We start from the raw sequence: 15,720 nt of genomic DNA on the forward strand, positions 1-15,720 counted from the left end.
AACAAAAAGTGCAGATAAAGGTACTTAAATTCTCTTATACGTCCAGTTGAATATAACCAAGTTCTTAGCTGGCCAAAGCTGAGGTTTTTTAAGCAGAAAGTATTTCACACTGTACCACTTAAATATGCAAGGACAGGAAAACAAAGAAAGTGGCTACCCCCACCCCTGTAATTACTAGCAAATAACAAAATTCAGCAAACACTAGCTTCAGTTCAAGTTACTGAAGAGCAGAGTTTAAAACTGCCAGTTCAGTTAAATTTTCTACAACACAGTTTAAATCAAATTAAATGCTGTATTTTTTTTAAAAAAAAGTGCAGATAAAGGTACTTAAATTCTCTTATACGTCCAGTTGAATATAACCAAGTTCTTAGCTGGCCAAAGCTGAGGTTTTTAAGCAGAAAGTATTTCACACTGTACCACTTAAATAGGCAAGGACAGGAAATCAAAGAAAGTGGCTTCCCCCACACCTGTAATTACTAGCAAATAACAAAATTCAGCAAACACTAGCTTCAGTTCAAGTTACTGAAGAGCAGAGTTTAAAACTGCCAGTTCAGTTAAATTTTCTACAACACAGTTTAAATCAAATTAAATGCTGTATTTTTTTTTTTAAAAAGTGCAGATAAAGGTACTTAAATTCTCTTATACGTCCAGTTGAATATAACCAAGTTCTTAGCTGGCCAAAGCTGAGGTTTTTAAGCAGAAAGTATTTCACACTGTACCACTTAAATAGGCAAGGACAGGAAATCAAAGAAAGTGGCTACCCCCACACCTGTAATTACTAGCAAATAACAAAATTCAGCAAACACTAGCTTCAGTTCAAGTTACTGAAGAGCAGAGTTTAAAACTGCCAGTTCAGTTAAATTTTCTACAACACAGTTTAAATCAAATTAAATGCTGTATTTTTTTAAAAAAGTGCAGATAAAGGTACTTAAATTCTCTTATACGTCCAGTTGAATATAACCAAGTTCTTAGCTGGCCAAAGCTGAGGTTTTTAAGCAGAAAGTATTTCACACTGTACCACTTAAATAGGCAAGGACAGGAAATCAAAGAAAGTGGCTACCCCCACACCTGTAATTACTAGCAAATAACAAAATTCAGCAAACACTAGCTTCAGTTCAAGTTACTGAAGAGCAGAGTTTAAAACTGCCAGTTCAGTTAAATTTTCTACAACACAGTTTAAATCAAATTAAATGCTGTATTTTTTTAAAAAGTGCAGATAAAGGTATTTAAATTCTCTTATACGTCCAGTTGAATATAACCAAGTTCTTAGCTGGCCAAAGCTGAGGGTTTTAAGCAGAAAGTATTTCACACTGTACCACTTAAATAGGCAAGGACAGGAAATCAAAGAAAGTGGCTACCCCCACACCTGTAATTACTAGCAAATAACAAAATTCAGCAAACACTAGCTTCAGTTCAAGTTACTGAAGAGCAGAGTTTAAAACTGCCAGTTCAGTTAAATTTTCTACAACACAGTTTAAATCAAATTAAATGCTGTATTTTTTAAAAAAAAGTGCAGATAAAGGTACTTAAATTCTCTTATACGTCCAGTTGAATATAACCAAGTTCTTAGCTGGCCAAAGCTGAGGTTTTTAAGCAGAAAGTATTTCACACTGTACCACTTAAATAGGCAAGGACAGGAAATCAAAGAAAGTGGCTACCCCACACCTGTAATTACTAGCAAATAACAAAATTCAGCAAACACTAGCTTCAGTTCAAGTTACTGAAGAGCAGAGTTTAAAACTGCCAGTTCAGTTAAATTTTCTACAACACAGTTTAAATCAAATTAAATGCTGTATTTTTTTTTTAAAAAGTGCAGATAAAGGTACTTAAATTCTCTTATACGTCCAGTTGAATATAACCAAGTTCTTAGCTGGCCAAAGCTGAGGTTTTAAGCAGAAAGTATTTCACACTGTACCACTTAAATAGGCAAGGACAGGAAATCAAAGAAAGTGGCTACCCCCACACCTGTAATTACTAGCAAATAACAAAATTCAGCAAACACTAGCTTCAGTTCAAGTTACTGAAGAGCAGAGTTTAAAACTGCCAGTTCAGTTAAATTTTCTACAACACAGTTTAAATCAAATTAAATGCTGTATTTTTTTTTTAAAAAGTGCAGATAAAGGTACTTAAATTCTCTTATACGTCCAGTTGAATATAACCAAGTTCTTAGCTGGCCAAAGCTGAGGTTTTTAAGCAGAAAGTATTTCACACTGTACCACTTAAATAGGCAAGGACAGGAAATCAAAGAAAGTGGCTACCCCCACACCTGTAATTACTAGCAAATAACAAAATTCAGCAAACACTAGCTTCAGTTCAAGTTACTGAAGAGCAGAGTTTAAAACTGCCAGTTCAGTTAAATTTTCTACAACACAGTTTAAATCAAATTAAATGCTGTATTTTTTTTTAAAAAGTGCAGATAAAGGTACTTAAATTCTCTTATACGTCCAGTTGAATATAACCAAGTTCTTAGCTGGCCAAAGCTGAGGTTTTTAAGCAGAAAGTATTTCACACTGTACCACTTAAATAGGCAAGGACAGGAAATCAAAGAAAGTGGCTACCCCACACCTGTAATTACTAGCAAATAACAAAATTCAGCAAACACTAGCTTCAGTTCAAGTTACTGAAGAGCAGAGTTTAAAACTGCCAGTTCAGTTAAATTTTCTACAACACAGTTTAAATCAAATTAAATGCTGTATTTTTTTTTTAAAAAGTGCAGATAAAGGTACTTAAATTCTCTTATACGTCCAGTTGAATATAACCAAGTTCTTAGCTGGCCAAAGCTGAGGTTTTTAAGCAGAAAGTATTTCACACTGTACCACTTAAATAGGCAAGGACAGGAAATCAAAGAAAGTGGCTACCCCCACACCTGTAATTACTAGCAAATAACAAAATTCAGCAAACACTAGCTTCAGTTCAAGTTACTGAAGAGCAGAGTTTAAAACTGCCAGTTCAGTTAAATTTTCTACAACACAGTTTAAATCAAATTAAATGCTGTATTTTTTTTAAAAAAGTGCAGATAAAGGTACTTAAATTCTCTTATACGTCCAGTTGAATATAACCAAGTTCTTAGCTGGCCAAAGCTGAGGTTTTTAAGCAGAAAGTATTTCACACTGTACCACTTAAATAGGCAAGGACAGGAAATCAAAGAAAGTGGCTACCCCCACACCTGTAATTACTAGCAAATAACAAAATTCAGCAAACACTAGCTTCAGTTCAAGTTACTGAAGAGCAGAGTTTAAAACTGCCAGTTCAGTTAAATTTTCTACAACACAGTTTAAATCAAATTAAATGCTGTATTTTTTTTTAAAAAGTGCAGATAAAGGTACTTAAATTCTCTTATACGTCCAGTTGAATATAACCAAGTTCTTAGCTGGCCAAAGCTGAGGTTTTTAAGCAGAAAGTATTTCACACTGTACCACTTAAATAGGCAAGGACAGGAAATCAAAGAAAGTGGCTACCCCCACACCTGTAATTACTAGCAAATAACAAAATTCAGCAAACACTAGCTTCAGTTCAAGTTACTGAAGAGCAGAGTTTAAAACTGCCAGTTCAGTTAAATTTTCTACAACACAGTTTAAATCAAATTAAATGCTGTATTTTTTTTTTAAAAAAGTGCAGATAAAGGTACTTAAATTCTCTTATACGTCCAGTTGAATATAACCAAGTTCTTAGCTGGCCAAAGCTGAGGTTTTAAGCAGAAAGTATTTCACACTGTACCACTTAAATAGGCAAGGACAGGAAATCAAAGAAAGTGGCTACCCCCACACCTGTAATTACTAGCAAATAACAAAATTCAGCAAACACTAGCTTCAGTTCAAGTTACTGAAGAGCAGAGTTTAAAACTGCCAGTTCAGTTAAATTTTCTACAACACAGTTTAAATCAAATTAAATGCTGTATTTTTTTTAAAAAAGTGCAGATAAAGGTACTTAAATTCTCTTATACGTCCAGTTGAATATAACCAAGTTCTTAGCTGGCCAAAGCTGAGGTTTTTAAGCAGAAAGTATTTCACACTGTACCACTTAAATAGGCAAGGACAGGAAATCAAAGAAAGTGGCTACCCCCACACCTGTAATTACTAGCAAATAACAAAATTCAGCAAACACTAGCTTCAGTTCAAGTTACTGAAGAGCAGAGTTTAAAACTGCCAGTTCAGTTAAATTTTCTACAACACAGTTTAAATCAAATTAAATGCTGTATTTTTTTTTAAAAAAGTGCAGATAAAGGTACTTAAATTCTCTTATACGTCCAGTTGAATATAACCAAGTTCTTAGCTGGCCAAAGCTGAGGTTTTTAAGCAGAAAGTATTTCACACTGTACCACTTAAATAGGCAAGGACAGGAAATCAAAGAAAGTGGCTACCCCCACACCTGTAATTACTAGCAAATAACAAAATTCAGCAAACACTAGCTTCAGTTCAAGTTACTGAAGAGCAGAGTTTAAAACTGCCAGTTCAGTTAAATTTTCTACAACACAGTTTAAATCAAATTAAATGCTGTATTTTTTTTAAAAAAAAAAGTGCAGATAAAGGTACTTAAATTCTCTTATACGTCCAGTTGAATATAACCAAGTTCTTAGCTGGCCAAAGCTGAGGTTTTTAAGCAGAAAGTATTTCACACTGTACCACTTAAATAGGCAAGGACAGGAAATCAAAGAAAGTGGCTACCCCCACACCTGTAATTACTAGCAAATAACAAAATTCAGCAAACACTAGCTTCAGTTCAAGTTACTGAAGAGCAGAGTTTAAAACTGCCAGTTCAGTTAAATTTTCTACAACACAGTTTAAATCAAATTAAATGCTGTATTTTTTTTTTAAAAAAGTGCAGATAAAGGTACTTAAATTCTCTTATATGTCCAGTTGAATATAACCAAGTTCTTAGCTGGCCAAAGCTGAGGTTTTTAAGCAGAAAGTATTTCACACTGTACCACTTAAATAGGCAAGGACAGGAAATCAAAGAAAGTGGCTACCCCCACACCTGTAATTACTAGCAAATAACAAAATTCAGCAAACACTAGCTTCAGTTCAAGTTACTGAAGAGCAGAGTTTAAAACTGCCAGTTCAGTTAAATTTTCTACAACACAGTTTAAATCAAATTAAATGCTGTATTTTTTTTTAAAAAGTGCAGATAAAGGTACTTAAATTCTCTTATACGTCCAGTTGAATATAACCAAGTTCTTAGCTGGCCAAAGCTGAGGTTTTTAAGCAGAAAGTATTTCACACTGTACCACTTAAATAGGCAAGGACAGGAAATCAAAGAAAGTGGCTACCCCCACACCTGTAATTACTAGCAAATAACAAAATTCAGCAAACACTAGCTTCAGTTCAAGTTACTGAAGAGCAGAGTTTAAAACTGCCAGTTCAGTTAAATTTTCTACAACACAGTTTAAATCAAATTAAATGCTGTATTTTTTTAAAAAAAAGTGCAGATAAAGGTACTTAAATTCTCTTATACGTCCAGTTGAATATAACCAAGTTCTTAGCTGGCCAAAGCTGAGGTTTTAAGCAGAAAGTATTTCACACTGTACCACTTAAATAGGCAAGGACAGGAAATCAAAGAAAGTGGCTACCCCCACACCTGTAATTACTAGCAAATAACAAAATTCAGCAAACACTAGCTTCAGTTCAAGTTACTGAAGAGCAGAGTTTAAAACTGCCAGTTCAGTTAAATTTTCTACAACACAGTTTAAATCAAATTAAATGCTGTATTTTTTTTTTAAAAAAAGTGCAGATAAAGGTACTTAAATTCTCTTATACGTCCAGTTGAATATAACCAAGTTCTTAGCTGGCCAAAGCTGAGTTTTTTAAGCAGAAAGTATTTCACACTGTGCCACTTAAATAGGCAAGGACAGGAAATCAAAGAAAGTGGCTACCCCCACCCCTGTAATTACTAGCAAATAAAATTCAGCAAACACTAGCTTCAGTTCAAGTTACTGGAGAGCAGAGTTTAAAACTGCCAGTTCAGTTAAATTTTCTACAACACAGTTTAAATCAAATTAAATGCTGTATTTTTTTTAAAAGTGCAGATAAAGGTACTTAAATTCTCTTATACGTCCAGTTGAATATAACCAAGTTCTTAGCTGGCCAAAGCCGAGGTTTTTATATGCATACAATTTAAAAAGAAAATATATGTAAGTAGTATGTATGAAACCATCACTTCATTTATTTCAACCTTCTACTTTGTAATACCAGTCTGAGGGGTACTTTATCGTTCAGCCCCGGTCTCATGTCTGCTCTCAGTCTTATAATCCACTTGGATTCACAACTCTCCATAAAATTCGTAACATCACCTCCTCTATTACTTGGTACCCCTTATACCAAGTATTACCATAATAGGTATTACATATATTTTCTTTTTAAATTGTATGCATCTATGTATATATATATGTATATATAAGATGACTTTTCATGTGCTCTAAAATTGGTTTAAGTACACTGTTTTGAATAAATTAATTAGTGATGTTTTAAAGCATGATTTTATGATGTCCATATGTTTTTAATGAATCCTTACCTAACAAAGTAGATGAATTTTGTTTTAACTTAATCTTTGTTATTATGAATACTGGCTCGTCAGTCAGGAAATTATGTCAGTTCAACATTTAGTGATGCATTTAATAATTTATGAGTAGGGATATATAGAAAGGGTGCTTTAGGGACGTATTTGTAATTGTTTGGTCTGAGGAAGCCGCACAGGTGAAAGCACTTTTTTATTTAATAAACAGTGTTTTTACCATCGACATTTGGATTACTTGGTGTTATATACCTGGTCTTTGGATTAATTTGCTGTAGTAGAGACGTTTTAATCAGCCATGATTGCTCCTGTGAATGGTTTATGTATTTCCTATTTATTATATTTTTTACATCACGGGTGCACTTACTCAGTGGTGGTGCCTATTTGTTTTAGGAAAGAATTTGTTTTTTTGCTCAGATTAGAAGGAGGGGGTTAAATTTTTGTGTGCGTGTTTTTTTTAAGATGAATGATCTGTGGTTAGACTCCTCACTCAGTTTAATCAAAGTACTTGAAGAGTGACGCTTGCCTTAAGGGAGAAGGATATTCACATGTATCCCTACCTGTATGGTGTCATCCAGGACCCATGACTGTTGAAGATAAAAAAGGCTGTAAAGACTACTGTCTTTGAAGTTGCAAAAAGTCTCAGTTCAAAGTCTACAAGGCAAGTTGTCTTCCTTCAAGCTCTTCTGGACACAAGGCAAACAAAGGTCTTCTGCCCATGGACAACATCCTGTTTCAGAGGCAATATTTTAACAAGTATTTCACAGTCTTGGGGTACTTGACCTCCTGCATACAGATGATTCCCCTCGCAAGTGTACCAGGATGCACATTCAGTTACCAACAATGTTAGACCTATTCAGAGTAGGGCTAACTTTTGTTTCTCTCAAAATGCATGCTTCAGTCATCACTGCCTGTCTGTCCTTTGATGTCCCCCACTTTTTCCTTTTGACATTGAAACAGTTCCTGAAAGAGATTCTACATCTGAGGAAATGTCCTAAAAATGAGATTACGCCATCTTGGGACCTAAATTTCATGTTAGAAGAGCTTATTATTCCTTCCTTTCAAGCCAGTTGCTTCCACTCTTATGTTTTTATCTTGAAGAACTGCCCTTTTGGTTACCTTAACATCAGCCAGACGCATCTTAGAAGTGCAATTGCTCTTGTACAGGAAACCTTTTTATTATTCCACAAGGGCAGGGTCATCTGGGTGCATATGTCCTTTGTGCCTTAAGTGGTTTGATGCAATGGTTAATGTCTTCACTTTATAAACACAAGGTATAGTGTTTGATTATGACCTCAGGTTATTGGCTATATGGTTGGGAGGCTGGCATAATAATTGTGTTCACCTTACAAACACAAGGTGCAGGGTTTGATTCTCACTTTGGGTAATTGGATAGGCTTAAAATGGCCCTTAAAGGGCAGTTAGCCTTCTACTCATCTTTGAGTATGAGTGAAAATTGTCATTAAATCAAGCCATTCATTTGCCAGTACCCCCCCCCCTCCCCATAAAGGGTATTTAGCCTCATACCCATCTTTGAATCTGAATGAAAACTGTCATTAAGCCAAGCCATTCATTTGCCAGTCCCCTCCCCTCTTGCTTAGACCAGGAGGAGGGAATTTTGCATTCTCTGGATGTGCACAGATAGTTGAATATTGCTTGGACAGGACCAAATAACTCAGTCTGATCGGCTCTTTGTATCTTTTGCAAAAGGGAGGAAAGGAAAAATGTCAATAAGCGAACTAGTTTCTGATAGATTGCCTGTTGCATTGCCTTTTGTTGCATGCAGTGTGGAATACCAGTCTGTGACTGACTGAGAAATCACTCCACCAAGGCCACAGTCACCACCACAGCTTTCCTTAGAGGGTTAGCCACCCAAGCAATTCTTGAAGCATCTACCAAGTAATCTGCCCATACTTTGAGAAGCATTACGCTTTAGCCAGGACTGCCAAGATCATCTTGCAGGACCTGTTTTTCCCCTTCCTCCACTGTAGATCATCCACCCCATCTCTTCCCCTAAGCTGTGGGAGTCATCTCTGTAGTTGGTACTGCAACAGTAGGATATGAAGACTGTAGTGCAGTTGTGCTGGAATGCATCATAAATATAGAAAGTCAGGCATATTTAGTGTTGCAGTACTAGTTCCTTTCCTCCATCCCCTTTATCCATTTTACTCCTATGGGTTGAGGTGGGCACTCAGTTTATACTGCCCTCCCCCTCTCCCATTGTCTTCCTTCCTCATGATCAGGTATTCATCTCTCAAGAGGTAAGCTGTAGCCTGCAGGTGCAGACTTTGGTGTGTCCTTCTGGTTGATCACATCCACTTGGGATGGATAATACTTGAGTGAGTCATGCTCTGGCTCCTAGGAACGTTCTTAAACCTATTAGAACAAAAAAGCCCTGAAGACGGTACTGGCAAACATCCCATTATACTACAGACACTTGGAGTCATAAGGAAAGGGAGTCCACTGGGCCTGGAGGGGAAGATGAAAAGCTGTGATATTCAGGGTACCCATCGGGCTTCTACAGGCAGGAATCCTAAGAGTCAGTACTGCAACAGTGAATATATATGAATTTCTTCTTTTATGGTACGTTCCACTACAACTTTAGTTTTGTTTCTTTGTTTATGTATTTGTTTACTTGCATAGACAAGTGAGTTGGTTCACAGGAGTAATTTTTGTAGTCACAACCTCCCTATATTAAAAAAAACATGCATAGTTAAGGTGTGGACAGGCATAAACAGTATTATCCTCGCTTAGCAGCACTTAATAATGTTAATTTCTAAGGTAAATATGTGACACCACTATGACCTTCTAAATGCAGGCCTATTTTCTGCTAAGAAAAATATAAGTAAACTTTTCATGTAAGGTAGGTGATGTGATGTGATGGACAACAGGCAGCCACCCAGCATCCTTATGAGTCAGTGGTGTTTGTTGTTAGCTCCAGTAACAGTGACACATTCTGTTCTGTACTGCATGCCATCTTCTAGATTGTGTGTAGTTATAGATCTCGTTTATTGACAGAATGTTTTCATGTATATAGAGAAAAAAATATTTTATGGATTGAAAACTTTTTTCTGGTTTAGTCAGCAGATTGCCTTTTGATTGGCAAGAGTTCAGCATTATTCAGAATGTTGAGAATGTGTAGAGAATGAGAGAAAGGTCCAATCTGTCCAAAAGGTTATTTATAAAACTGTTAACTTAGGGAATGCTTTTCAGTCAGCTTTGCATTTCTTAGAAGTGTTAGGTACAAGGCCTTTTGATTTGACATGTGACAGATGCTCTGTCAGTTTTTTATTAATTTTGTTTTCTATTTTATATACTGTAAATGTTTATAATGGCATTTTTATCTTAACAGTAGATAAAGGTAACGTTTGGATAATTTCTGAAAAAAAAAATTGGAACAGGTGTTTCGTATGTTACCACCTTTGACAAGATAAGGCCTACTGGCTACTAAGGGCATATTATAATGAATATGATTTCTGCAGAAGGTGAAGATGGGAGCAGTTGGGACAAAGAGCTATGCTCATTTTGGGTTGATGTAGTCAAATAAACCACATTGCCATATTCTAATGAGGTGTAAATTGCCTTTTTTTCTAGTCTATGTGCATCTATGTATCCTTAATCGTATTTAGATTAATGAGGTAGGTGTCTCTCAGGTTGAAAGTGGTGTTTAACAAGCCTTACCAATGTTGCTTCAAGTCCTAGCTGTCTGGTATGGTGCTTGCATATGGGGTAACTTCTTTAATGATTTACTGACGATGTTTTTTTTTTATTTTATTTTCCCCACACATGCTGACCATTTAGCCTGTGTCATGGTCTCATGTTCTTTCTCTCATCACCAGTGTCGCAGCTGGTCATGACATGGCTATCATCCAGACAGCCTTGATAGATTTTTACCATTTTGGTGGCCTAACCCCACCCCTAGCATTTGGCATATGCACTCACAGATTTGGAGGTCATATTTATTCCAGCACATGCCATGTGAAAGCTGTCATATATGAATGTGGCTTGGCAGATATAAGCACATATCCTTGGCCAGTATGCTGAATGCTGTGCAACTGTCTGCCCAGTAGGTGTTGGCATTGCAGCAAGCAGGAGTGCCCCCGGATAGGTTCCTGACCCAGAGACTCCCCAGACTCTGGAATAGACTGCCCATACATGTCAAGCAGAGCACCTCTTTGGCCCTCTTCAAAAGGAACCTTGACGATTGGATGGGAGAAAGGAAATTCACCCCGGGGATCACATCAGTCACCCTGCTAGACAGGGTCCAGGGAAGTAAATAGTGTGGGAAGAAATAGCCAGGGAATTGTTATGACTAGGCTTGTATAGGCCCTAGGACCGATAGCCTAGTACCAACTTATGAACCTATGGATGTGTGGGCCAGTGTTGGTCAGTTATGCCCATTATTCCTTGCAAGTTTTTCTAGTATCTGTGACACTAGTCAATCCTGGCTTGTCTGGGTCATAGTCAGGACTTTATCTCTATGCACTGAGGAGATGACAGTTTGAGATATCTGTTTAATGCTGAAAGCAGCTATTTCTCCATCCTAAAAAAAATGGGCATTCTTGGACATATTTTTTTCATCCACTGACCAACAAGCTGCATTGACAAATGAGGTGAAACTTACTGCCTATGGTAATTTATCACTTTGTTTATTAATAATTGGCAGCCATAATGTACAGCATAAACCTTGTTTGCGTCAGTGTGCAGTACTTTTTACTATTACCTGTGACTGGTATAGCTGCAAAGGTTACTGATTTCACTGAAGACTTTGCTCCAGCAACCAGTCAGATGAGTCCTAACTGCACTTTCCTTTTTGTTAGGAGAGTGCATTTAGGACTCATCTGATTGAAGGTTGCTGGAGCAGGGCTCAATTTTGAGCTTTATAATTGTTTAAATTGTTTTAAAAAGTTTGCTCACTGTTGCTACGTAAGCCCTGTGTTTGCATGGGTTTGCACCTTTTTAACACAGCTCCACAGAATTTGGTGACCAGCCACTGCTCTGCTGTATTCATCTGTGCAACCCAAGGCATCTGAGGCTTTCTGCTGGCAATAAGTACAAGTTTTCACTGTATTTTGCACTCTTAAACAGTATTTTTAATATAATAGTGATCGATTCCTGAACTATTATTGCTGATTTGTTGCACTTTACTGTAGCATAGACTAGATTCAGACCGGCTGAATCTAGTTTTTGTTTGTATAATTGAGCACAAAACCAGGATATCTTTTGTTGGAGAGGTCCCTCTGCACCCTTGTGGAAGGAGAGTGCAGTTAGGATTCATCTGATCGAAGGCTGGTTGAGCAGGTCTCAGTTTTGAGCTTTATAATTGATTAAATTGTTTAAAAAAAGTTTGCTCACTGTTGCTACATAGGCCCCACGTTTGTGTGGGTTTGCTATTGTATTAACTCAGCTCCACAGAGTTTGGTGATGAACCACTGCTCTGCTGTATTCATCTGTGCACACCTCTGTGCACCCCCGCTTCCACAGTACAGGAGGGTACCATTGGCAGTTATAGATGCAAAACTTCAGTAGATAAATTTTCCCTTAAAAGGTGCTGTGATCCAGCCAAGTCTTATCCAGTTAAACCCTAAGTTGCTTGTGCACATTCAAAGTATGTAGCAACCTGTCACTGTCAATTTCCAGAGGAAGAGAAGTAGACAGAGTAATAGACTGATTAAGTGATAGCTCATTAACCACCTTAGGAATAAAAGAAGGGTTAGTGCACAATGACAATCTATTCTCATGAAAGATTAACAGAGGAGAACAAGCCATAAGGGCATATAACTCAGATACCCATCTGGCAGAAGTAAGAGCTAGCAAAATAGCAGTCTTCCAGGAACAATGTTGCAAGGAAGCTGAAGCAGCAGGCTCAAAAGGAGCCTCAGTCACCTTCTTCAAAACAAAATTAAGATCCCAGGGAGGAGAAACAGGCTTCCTGGGAAGTCTAATATTAAGGATGCCTTTAAGAAAGTGTTTCACCTCAAATCTAGAAGCTAAAAGGGGAGAAAAAGACAGTGGACGCAGGTAAACAGACCGACTCTGAAAAGATGCATTCGGACTGGTGGCAAAGACGTTCTGACTATGGTAGGCCTGAATTTTACTTTTATGCCCTACTCTACGCAAGGAACGTATGGGTAACATTTGGCTTACCTTTAAAGCAACAAGAGTCTTTGGTAGAATGGCCAGATTTTGGGTTTCCATGGCAAGAATACCATATGTTATTATAGCAGTGAATGTGAGGAGATCTACCTGGTCTCTAATAGACAGGTAAGTGAGACAGAGGTCTTCCCTCAAAAGTCTGTAAGACCTTGAGTAAAGGAGTAGAACTTCCAGTCTGTCTTTTTATCTCATGGACTTTAGGCCTTTGATCTTTTTGGTTAAGGACTTTTGGGATCTTATTAAATGGTTTGAGGTTTTTATTGAGATGCATCCCAAAGAAGACAGTATACTCAACAACTGGCCTGGTCAATGCTGACTGTAAGGAAGTGATTACCTCTTTAGACTGTGGTGATATTCTTTGGCAGTTAGCTGGACTAAATAAAAGGATTTCATAACTATTGCCACATGATGGTCAAAAGAGATGGTGCCATTAACCCAGATACATAGCTCACTAGCTACATTTTTGTTTTTTAGTTGTGTGTTGTCTGTGCGGTGTGGAGAGGGGATGTCTACCAAAAGGGAAAATACTGCACTTTTTAGTATTTAATTTGAGCAATTTTAGTACCCCAAACATTTACTAGGTAGAGTTTATTTGGAGGATTTCTGTTTCTGCAAGCTTTGTTAGCCAGAGGTCTTGGCTGTCTACGTGGAGATCTGAAAATTGCCACAAAGGAGAGGTCCCATCACTGACCCCTGAGAAGACACCACTAGTCACTTACTTTCTGCTGAGGTGCCTGCAACTCACACTATTGGGTTCTGTCTTCCAGTCAGTTTGTTATCCATCTTACCACATATGGGCCCATTTTAAATCATTTAGCTTTTGTATGATGCCAGAATTGTGAGGGGTGTTGAAGGCCATGGCCAGTTTAAGATGCACATGGCCACTGTCTACAACTTCCATAAACTTTTTGAAGTTTACCAGGTTAGATGGACTGGATCTACCCTTTGCAAAGACAAGCTGTTGGTCAAGTCTAATAAGATTATTGATGTTGCAGTTTTTGAAGTCAAGTCAGTTGCAATATTGCTCATGGCATTACAGATGAGGAGTGTAAAGCTGATGGGTCTTGTAAGGTTTCTCTTAATGGATGCCTTATTACTGAGCTGGGATCCCATCTTACTTCCCAGTGATTCATCAAATACAGACAGCATAGAAGATGAGGTTTCACATAAACCAGGTAGAGCAGTGTTTTTTAAATGTTGTGACCTGCTTGGCTAGTGAGATTTGGACCTGTTTTACTCAAGGCCCGAGACCATCAGAAAATATTTTGTGCAACAAAAATGTTAACTATTTAGTATTAATTTTGTGTGTGATAAAGTTATTTGTAGGATAAGAGTCGATGAATATATGTAATGGATTGCAAATCATTAGTAAAATAATACTAATTCAAAGTCAAACCCTGATTATTTTGTGTGTGTGTGTGTGTGTGTGTGTGTGTGTGTCTGTCTGTGTGTGTCTGCCTGTCTGTGTGTCTGTCTGTCTGTGTGTGTCTACTGCCAGGGAGGAGTGTCATGTTTCTGCACAATGCAGAATATGCCATTCAAAAAGGCATATTCTGCACAATGCAGAATATGCCTTTTTGAATGGGGAGGACCTAAAGTACTATGCTGATCTCTAGGGAAAACTCAGAGTCTTTTTGTGGTTTGTGTGAGACTTAATTTGACAGTCTAAGAAATTGCGAGCTGTACTGATGCAACATGTTTCTTGCACCTAGTTCAGTAATGGAAGCTGCAAATATATGTCAGGGACATCATTTAAATAGCCATTCACACCTTAGTGGAGTTGAATATAATGGCATTTTCTTTGAATCACAGCTGCAACCCCTTCCTGGAGCTGAGAATTTGGGAATCCCATTTTGTCAAAGTCTTCTCTGAAAGTAGTGACTCTGGAGAGTGACATTTTCACTGTATGAAGGTGTATCCCACTTTTAGGGAAGCAATTATTCCAAGGTTCAACCTTCTAAACTCTCTACTTGTGTTGGCCTCTTGATTCCTTCTACCGTACTCCTATTGCATGGGTTCACACCCAGCCACTGACCCATCATGGTGGGTCCTCTCAGTGTTAGATATAATATCAGTTGGTTTACAAGAGCACCCTTTGTGAGTCAGGAATATCCACCTTCCATTCCAACACAGATCCATGGTCTTTCAATAGCTACTGCTGTTAGAATTGCTTAAAAGTCAGATAAGTATACGTGTTTATATTACATATAGTGTCAAATCTGCATCCTTGTTCCTTGATTTGCAGGAAGGAGCTCTGGTAGGATGGAAGTGCACTGTTACTCTGGAGATGCTTATGTTTCTATCATATTCTATCATAGCAGGCATTGGTCTGTGCAAGCAGACATTCCTGAGCGCTAATTTTTTTTTTTCTTTGAAAATGTCTGATTCTGATTGAAGAAGACGACTAATCATCTAATGGCCATCAAGTTGGAACCTGTCATAGATACAACTAATATTGTGTAAGATTGTATCTGCTATATATAATGCAGGGATGCGGGAAAGATGCATGCAAGCCTGACATTGTCTTATATTAGTTTCCCAGAAGTATGGGAAACACATGAAGAAATTCTGTTTGGTTGCCATGGCATTTTTCAGTGACCTTGGAGCTGGCTTCTTTTCCAGTCCACAGTCAGTTCCTGCTCCTTGTCCTTTGTGGTAGCTGATAGTCTAATACCAATGCATATGGATAACCTAAAACTTGATAGTTTAGAAGAATCAGTTGGGTATTAAGGGAACCATTGCCATTATAACAATGCTAGGAGGACCAAGGGAACAAAAAAAGAGAAAATGGTACAGTGTATCATATCACCCTACAGTAAGACTTAAGGATGAAGGTAATGAAAGGCAAAGGCTTACACATTCATAGGGAGTAAACCTCTGTGACTGAAAATGAAATTATACCATGTTAAATGGCAAAATTATTGAAAGAGAAATCTACAGAGAATAGTAACAGATGATGGGAAAAATAGTGGACAGTAAGGAGCAGAAGGTCAAAGAAAACCATGAAATATTCTGCCTTGCATGAAAGTTTCTTGAAAAGGAATTTAGGAAGCATAA

At 37.5% G+C, this 15,720-nt stretch overlaps 1 protein-coding gene across 8 annotated transcripts in view; it reads left to right on the top strand.

The window, feature by feature from the left end:
* LOC122792271 (kinesin light chain 1-like) overlaps positions 1 to 15,720 on the top strand; it is a 1,642,552-nt gene that overhangs the window by 1,007,799 nt on the left and 619,033 nt on the right. The window lies entirely within an intron of this gene.

This window comes from Protopterus annectens, chromosome 1.part2 (genome assembly GCF_019279795.1).
Source record: "Protopterus annectens isolate FY-2018-M chromosome 1.part2, PAN1.0, whole genome shotgun sequence".
NCBI lineage: Eukaryota > Metazoa > Chordata > Ceratodontiformes > Protopteridae > Protopterus > Protopterus annectens.